Source organism: Cupressus sempervirens, chromosome 5 (genome assembly GCF_028749045.1).
Source record: "Cupressus sempervirens isolate cs-2001-9-10 chromosome 5, ASM2874904v1, whole genome shotgun sequence".
In the NCBI taxonomy this organism is placed as follows: domain Eukaryota; kingdom Viridiplantae; phylum Streptophyta; class Pinopsida; order Cupressales; family Cupressaceae; genus Cupressus; species Cupressus sempervirens.
The window spans coordinates 339,707,885-339,717,502 of NC_143122.1; positions in this window are offsets into that span (position 1 = coordinate 339,707,885).

Consider the following 9,618-nt stretch of genomic DNA (forward strand, 5'->3'; position numbering starts at 1 on the left):
AAAAAGAATGAATCATGATTTGCTACTTCTTCATAATGATATCAAGGATCAAGTTGAGATCATTGAGCAATACCATATTGAGCATGGGGATGGAACAACAATAGTAGAGCAAGAAAAAATAGAAGAAGAAGTATTAGATGTATACAAACCATCAAGGGAGTGTACAGAAGAAATGGTAGGGGAAATCAGTATCTACCAACAATAGGAAAAGTGTAATCAAAACAATACAAAAAAAGAAATAGAAAATTTAGTCAATCAAGGAAACAATCAAGAACATGATGAATTAGGTTGCCAAAGTTCAAAGATTCAAAAGGTTGAAAGTATAATACCACTAGTAGATTCAACTTAATGGAATAATATTACAATTAATAAGAAATCAAAGAAAAAGAGCTACAAATTTTGGCAAACACCTACAGATGGGAAAGACATATTTGGAGAAGAAATAGATCTAGAACACAGTGGAGCAGACCAAAATTTGATTCCCCTGGAAGTAGCAGCTATTATAATCCAAGGGATAATGAACTATCCCCTACATCCAGAAGATAAATCAGTAACATAGTAGAATCTTGGGAATTGTCAGAATTCGGAAGAGTTTGGAATAATGGATAATTTAGACAACAATCAGGAAAAAGAAAAGAGTGACAAAGTATTAGAGCACGAGATTAATGAAGAGGATAATACATTAGTTGAGAAAATAATTGAAGAACTGATAGATGAGGATGAAGATCAAGAAGAAGGTGTGGTTCTTATTGATAGGAAAAATAACACGGTAAACTTGGGACTATTAATAAACTAGGAAGGATTCAACACCCCAAAATGTGGCAAACAAAAAAATAAAAGAGGAAGGAAATTACTTAAGGAATTAAGAGAAATAGATGGACAAGTAAAGGAGCTGAAAAGTATATTTGAAGTCCTAAATACAAGGAAGCGAACAATGAGGATGATAACATGGAATGCTAGGAGCCTAAATGCCCTTATCAAGCAAAGATTGCTAAAACACAATCTTAACCTTTTTGAATCAGACATCATTTTGCTACAAGAAACTAAGTTAAATAAAGAATGAGACAAGTTAAAAAAAATATTAGGTAAATGGAAAGCAGAAATAACTATATCAAATGGTGCCTCAAGAGGAATGGAAATCTTATGGAATTCTAAAACAATAGGTATCAATACTATTGTATCCAATAGTAATTGGATGAGAAGCAAGGAAAGAAACAACATACACTGTATGCATTTTTATTATAATAAATGTCTATGGACCAACCCAAACAACTGATAAGAAAAAATTATGGGAAGAAATCAACAGTTTTATTAGAATGTACCATAATGATAACATGGTAATTGGTGGAGACTTTAATGCTATCTTGGACATTAAAGAGAAATTTCGAGGTTCTCAACTAATAAGCAAAGCAATGTTAGATTTTAAGGAATGGTTCAAGGAAAACAAGCTGATAAAGATAACAAATAACAATAGAATCTACACTTGGAATAACAAAAGAAAAGATTTCAACTATATAGCAAAAAAACTTGATAGGTTTTTCTTGAAAGGGGAACTAGCAGATCTAGATTTAAATGTTACAACAAATATTCAACCTATAGTAGGCTCTGATCACTATCATGTTAAAATAGAATTCAAAGAACCTAATAAACCTAATAGGAACCCATTTAAATGTGAGAAAATGTGGTTTCTAGACAACAAATTTATGAAAAATATAAAAAAATGGTGGTCAGAAGGAAAGTTCATAGGATCTAAAATGTATTGATTTATATCAAAATTAAAACGCCTTAAAGAAAAAATATTGAAATGGAATAAAACACACTTCAATAACATCTTTAAAGAAAAATTAGACAACAAAAAAAAGCTTAAGAATCTAAATAATGAAGTAATAAAAAATGGAATGGATAATGAGAAATTCAACATAGAAAAAGAATTATTAGCTAAATAAGAAGAACTTTTAGCAAAAGAAGAAATTTTTTGGAGACAAAAATATAGGGAAAAATGGCTTGAAGAAGGTGATAGGAATACAAAATTCTTCCATAATAGTACTATTCTCAATAGATCTATCAATACTATCAAACAAATCAAAGATTCAACAAGTAATGCAATAGAAGACCCAAACAAAATAACAGAAACCTTTGTTAGATATTATGAAAATTTTCTAAATAATTTTGATTACTCATATCATGAAAAGTAGAAAAAAGTTCTAGTAAACATCCCTAAAGTGATAACTGATGATGATAACTTAGCTTTGAATAAACCTTTCACGATAGAAGAGATTAAATCAACCCTTTTTAATCTTAGCCCAGATAAATCTCTAGGGCTAGATGGTTTTGAGGCATTTTTCTTTAAAAAATGTTGGGACATCCTAGGAGAAGGATTATGGATAGCAATAGAAGCAACGAGAAATGGAAGTTTCATTCTAGCTAAAATTAATCACAAATTTTAGCTTTAATACCCAAAAAGACTATAGTAAAATTACCCTAAGATTTTAGGCCAATAGCACTCTACAATACTATTTATAAAATTTACTCCAAAGCTTTAGCAAGTAGAACTAAAAACTTATTGCCTAAAATTATCTCAGAAGAACAAACTGGATTTGTCCCAGGTAGATCTATTTTGGATGGAATTTCTATAATTCAGGAAACTATACATTCTGCAATAAAAAACAAAGAAGCATGTATGTTTATGAAACTAGATATTCAAAAAGCTTATGATGTAGTTGATTGGAGATTCCTCTATAAATGCTTAGAAGCTTTTGGTTTCTCTTGAAGATGGATAAATCGTATCTTCATCTGCATCTCCACACCTAAGATATCATTGTTAATTAATGGAACTCCTGAAGGTTTTTTTAACATATCTACAGGAATTCGGCAAGGAGACCCCTTGTCACCCTTTCTATTTATCATAATGGTTGAAGCCTTTGGAAGGTCAATCCAAAAGGCTCAAGCATATGGAAAAATCAAAGGGGTTATGTTGACAGAAAACATCCCTAATATTACACATCAATAATTCGTTGATGATACCATTCTTACCGGTGTCAGCACCAAGGAAGAAACTATAGCCTTTAAAAAATTGATTCAAGACTATTTTGCAGCATCAGACCCAAAAGTAAATGTGAAAAAGATAGAAATTTTTTTTTTTTAAACACAACAAATGAGATGACAGACTATATATGCAATCAAATGGGTTATAAGAAAGGAGTCTTCCCATGTAAATATCTAGGGATTCATTTATACAAAGGAGTAAGAAATAAAAAAGGATGGGATAACATAATAAATTGGATAAAAAAATGGAATCATGGAAAGGTAAGTGGTTAACCAAGGCAGGAAGAGAAACTAAAATTAGATCTATTCTTTGTGCAATACCAACCTATCAACTCTCTTGTCTACCTTTACCCAGGAATATCAACAAAAAATTGGAAGGGAAACTCATACATTTTTTTTGGAGTGGTACAGAAGACAAGAAGAAAAAGGCACTTATAAAATGAGATAATATCTATTGCCCAAAAGAACAAGGAGCACTGTGAATTAAGAATTTAAGTTGGAAAAATAAAGCATTGGGTGCAAAACTTGTATGGAGAGTTTACCAAGAAAGGGAACATAAATGGACAAAGATTATTTATAACAAATATATGAATCCTGATGACCCAAATTCAATATTCAAAATTAGGAATCCATCTGCAGGATCTGAAACTTGGAATTTCATGATTAAATGCACGCCCTTAATTAGTAATCATTTAACCTGGGACCTAGGAAGAGAGGAAGAAACACTCCTCTGGGAAGATTCTTGGAATGGGCATCCACCTCTTCTCCTTTCAAACTTTCCCCATACTGCCATAGATAAGCTGACAAGCATTTGGGGATCGAAGATATATGATTATAAAACTCATAGTAAGATTGAAGGGGATGAGATATGGGAATGGAAAAGTTTGGAGACTATAGACATCTCTCCTGTAGAAAAAGTAAACCTAGCAACTATTCTCAAGGAACGAATAATCAACCATAAAGATATAACAGATAAAATTATTTGGGGAGCATCCAAAGATGGAAAATATAAAGTAAAACTAGGATATAATATCATAATCAATTCAAATAGTTGGGACAATCTTAAAATTCCTCTAGATCTATGCCGGGATGTTGCTTGCCTACCAAAGGTTGGCATCTTCTTATGGGAAGCCTCCCAAAATCAGATATTAACTACATATCATTTTACAAAAATGGGTTTCGAAGGTCCTTCCAGATGTTGTTTATGTAAAGAAAACTATGAAAAATCTAAACATCTTCTTTTTTAATGTTCCTCTTCTCAAAAAGGCTAGTATTGGCTTAAACATAAACTCGAGTGGACCTCACCTCTATCTAGTGATCTCACCAATCAACTCAATGATTGGCCTACCAAACACAAAAACTGTATCTATGATAAATTGTGGAATTTTGCTCTAGCCATCTTGGTATGGGAAATGTGGAAAGAAAGAATAGATGTATATTTAATAACTCTGAATTAAGTTTAACATCCCTCTTTAATAAAGTTGAGGCATCTATAATAGAAGTAATGAATAATTATCTTTAAAAATGAGTAAATTAGAAGGATCCTTCTCTAAATGGGATGGAGCCATAAAAAAGAAATGGGAACACCTTATCAACCCACCATTAATTTATGAGAAAAAAGGACCTTAAAGCTAGGAAAGAATCTATATCAAAAGCCCTCCCTAAGGGATGGGAAAAGTTAAATTTTGTCAGAGCATCCTAAGGGAACCGAAGGAAGGCTGGAATTGGATGTATAATTATGTCAGATTTTGGCCAATGGCTTATCAAACGAGCTAAACCCTTGGGTACTGTTTCAAATAATATAGAAAAATCAGAAGCTTATTAAGAAGGTCTTCAACTAAGTTTAAATTACAAATTCACAAGATTAATTATTGAAGGAGATTCTCAAATTGTCATCAATGTCATTAGAAAATGCTAGACGCCAAATTGGGTTTTGAACTCCAAGATTGAAAATGTATTAAGTCTAATAGATCAGCTTTAAGAAACAAGGTTTCAACATATTTATCATGAAGGAAATACAAAGGTTGTGAATTAGCCAATAAAGGAGTAGAGGGTGAAGACTTCACCTTTCTTTCATCTATACTGATCTAATTTTTATAGGCTACACTATTATATATAATTCAAAAAATACATATTATAATGCTATAATAGTTTGGCACTCACTAGATTGCTTCATAAAAGATTAGGCACATTACCTCTTACACTAATCAATATTTCAAGATTTTAGAAAAAAAACATCTATTACAAATCCATCTATATGACTAGTTGGAAACTTAAAACCAAAACACTAAATTCTATAAAGTATAACTATAAACTACAACGAAACTTTAAGAAGATTAATATATCATGATTAATAGTATCATTAAATGGTGCTTTCTAAAGGGAAATTGAAATCAAACAATTAATATTGACTTGTCATGATTTTTTCCTTCTAGAGGTTTCGACTCTATTCCTTATATTTCTGGGGTCACTTTCTATGTTTGCTTTATATTGGTGTCATCCCTAAGGTTAGCTCAGTTCTTTCTTAAATGGAGTTTTTAGTGGTTGGCTTTCATGCTTTAGAGATTAGGACTATGGCGTTTAGGGGTAACGTCAAACCTGAGAAGTGGAATAGGCTTCTAAATAATGTAGATGATTTGTCTAGGGTTGTAGTGAGTAGGATTTTAGACGAGCATGTTTTTAACTATGACTTCACATGGTGAATGAATAACTCCATTGTTGTGGCATTTATCACTTGCCTAGCTAGGGCCAATATAGGGAAAACACAAATTATCAGCCTCTGTCATAATATTTTCAACCCTACTTGGCTAATGGGGCTAGAGGAAGTGATACTGAGTATAAATCAAGCATAGAGGATACCTCTACCTGAGGTCTATATGCATCATCCTCCAAGGAGTTTGGCCTTAGCCAAGGTGTTCTTGCGTCCTATTCTGACTATCAGAGACACCGTCCTTTTCTTCCAAGCCTGGTCGAAGATGGAAGCCAACATCCAATTTCTATTGCGATGGTGAGGCATTATGGAGGAAGAAAATGTGGATTGGCTTCAGAGCCATTTAAATCTTTATTCGACTTACATTGACCTAGAGGTAGATTTGAACAATTTAGAGAATGTGAAATTCATCCTCCCCAACCTATTTAAATCAAGCAAAGAACATACTTCCTTCATTTTTCCTCCTCGATGACTGGTGACAAATGACAAGGAAGCCCTGGAGATTATCATGGTTTGTATTAAGAAGGATGAGGTCTAGGTATGGGGGTTTGGCTAGTTTTTTTGGTCTGGTTTGGGTTTTCGCCTCTTGTCTATATCGATGCTACCTGTAAAGTAATGTTTTAGTTTCTTCCTTTTTATATCTTGGGTGTCTAGGTTTCGGTCTTTGCTATCTCCCTACTTTATGTTCTTGGTCTACTGTCGACCCCTTCTTCTGGGTCCTTTTGTATGATCTTACACGTTTTGTTGGGACCCCTTTCCCTTTGGTGTAGATGTTTGTAGACTGCGTTGTTGGGATCATTTTGTAAATACTTATATCATCAATATAATCATAAGTTTTATATATATTCTAATAATTTGGTGAAGATGTTTAGTGCTCAAATTTACAATTTATAAACACATTCAGAGATATGGAGTGGTTTACATTTCCTTCTTCTTTGTCTGCAGCCAGATAGTAGATGTAATATTAGTATTATATGCAAGATCGATTAGGGTCTGGATCCTATTATCAGATGGGGTAGAAAATTAAGGCATAAATCAAGGTCAGTAATTAGCAGTAGAGTATAGCAAACTATAAAATAATAGAAATTAAATTAATGAAGAGATTGTATAGGTACAATAATTAAAGTCTACAAGAAAGTATATACATTAATTCTGCAAACTGGATCAAAAAACATAATATTAGAAGCAATCAATAGGAAGATAGCACAGAACTAGCACTATTAGAACTCTTTGATAAACCTTTGATGTTAATTTCATCTCAAAAAAGGTAGGAAAACAAAAGGTATAAAGAATCAACATATTATATTAATGTTAAAAACATCTAGAAAGTCTCATCAGTTTAGATTAGATCAAGTACTACTCGATACTTAGGCCTAATAATAAATAGTGTCAATTTATGAATTCAAATAACAATAAAAACATGGAGATTTGTAATTAGGATAATTTAGAATAGGAAGGAAACATAATAATTATTAAAGGGCTTAATGTGTAGATCTTATAAATCTATAATTATTAAAGGGCTTAATGTGTAGATCTTATAAATCTATTATCAAACGGGGGTAGCAAATTAAGGCATAAATCAAGGTCAGTAATTAGTAGTAGAGTATAACAAACTATAAAATAATAGAAATTAAATTAATGAAGAGATTGTATAGGTACAATAATTAAAGCCTCCAAGAAAGTATATACATTAATTCTGCAAATTGGATCAAAAAACATAAGATTAGAAGGAATCAATAAGAAGATAGCACAAAACTAGCACTATTAGAACTCTTTGATAAACCTTTGATGTTAATTTCATCTCAAAAAAGGTAGGAAAACAAAGGTATAAAGAATCAACATATTAGATTAATGTTAAAAACATCTAGAAAGTCTCATTAGTTTAGATTAGATCAAGTACTACTCGATACTTAGGCCTAATAATAAATAGTGTCAATTTATGAATTCAAATAACAATAGAAACATGGAGATTTGTAATTAGGATAATTTAGAATAGGAAGGAAACAGAATAATCATTAAAGGGCTTAATGTGTAGATCTTATAAATCTATTATTTGGTTTTTTTTCCTCACATATGATTGTTTTCCCTCATATTTTATTATTTTTCAGGTTACTTATCCCCTATCGAAAGTTTAGCTGTGTGCTTTTTGCAGATGTTGATATGATCTCTACACTCAGGATGGTCTTCCATTCCTTTGAACATGCTTTCTTACCTCAAGTATTATTTTCCCCATGCAGTGAATGTATTTATTATGTATCATTACTCATCAACAATTTTATAAATTCATTAGAAAGAATTATATTTATACTAGGGTATGCCCTTTTAAAAATGTACTATATAGGACTTTAGTCTTGGGCAAGACTGGAGGTTTTCTTACCCTGTTCTTTCCCACCAATGCTTGTTTTAACAGAGATTTATGTAACAATTCCTTTTTATTATTTAATATAATACAAGGCTTCGGTCGCTTACCGATTTAAAAAAAAAAAGTATTAGTATTTATATAATTAATAAATAAAAAAATTAATAGTAGAATGTTTGAATAAATCTAGCAATTACACCTTGTTGTGTAATGGGTATGACTAAGACTTATAGAGGGGAGATAAGTGGTGAGAGGAGAATTAAGGAGATACAAAAATGGGGAGAAATGCGAAGAGAGAGATTGAAGGGTAAGGAGATGGAATGAGAGTGCAAATGAAGAGGACATGGAGAGGAGGATAAGTAAAGAGATAAATATATAGAGAAGGAAAGGGCGAGAAAATGAAAGAGGGGATGATTGAAAGATAGAGATATAAAATGATCTATAAAGATAGGCAGAGAGAAGGAGAGATATAAGAACACAACGATATGGAAAGATCAAGATAGAGAAATATGCCAAGCAATATAGATTGAAAAAAAGAGGAGAAAAAATTAAATTTTATTATTTTAAATTTGCGTTATTTTAAAATTTTATAATTCTTCAATTTTGTTTAGTTACTAAAGTAAACTAATTTAATATTTTATTTTTCTCAAATAAACTTGTTAATTTATCTTATATTAATTTAAAAAATAATATAACGAGTTGACATCATAATTATAATTTAAAATTATATAATAATTAAATTTTTTAGTAATAAATATATAAATATTAGATCAAATTAACAATATTTAATATTTATGTTATATAACAGAGTTATTATACTAAATGTTACTATATTAAATGAATATACAATTTCTAATTAAAATTTATAACTTATATTTAACATTATTAAATATTTAAAATATATAACACCAAAATGGCATATAAGTTACGACTTTATACTTAAATATTCAAACTTTGAGTAATTTTTAGAAAAGTCTGTGATAAATATTTTTTTTTTTTTGGAAAGTGTGAATTGAATGAAAATAATTACAAACTATCCTTAATAATGTATGTTTACTATATTTTCATGTTCTAATTTTTTTTGAATTTTTCATAGCAAAAAATTATTATTTTTTATTTAAAAATTTAATATGATCCAATAGAATCAATGGAAAATAAAATTTGTTAAATCATATAGAATGAGGGGAAAAAAATTCAACATATTTTCTTAAATGTTGTGATATGATTGATTAATTTAGTTAAAAAATTAAATTGCATCGATACAATAATGTCCTGCAGTAACTTATAACATATTGTGAAAGAAAAGTAAAAGAAGATATAGTATTGTTGTAAGAAACAAGGAATGCGTGGAAAGGGGGTTAAAGGCCAATGTCTATGTCGACATCAAAACAATAATTTAGTGTTTTAAATAATTAAATTAAAAATCATTTTAAAGTTGTATCTTAATTTTAAATTGAATTAGAAATTGTCGTTTTGATGTCGACATAGACATCGTTGGGTTAAA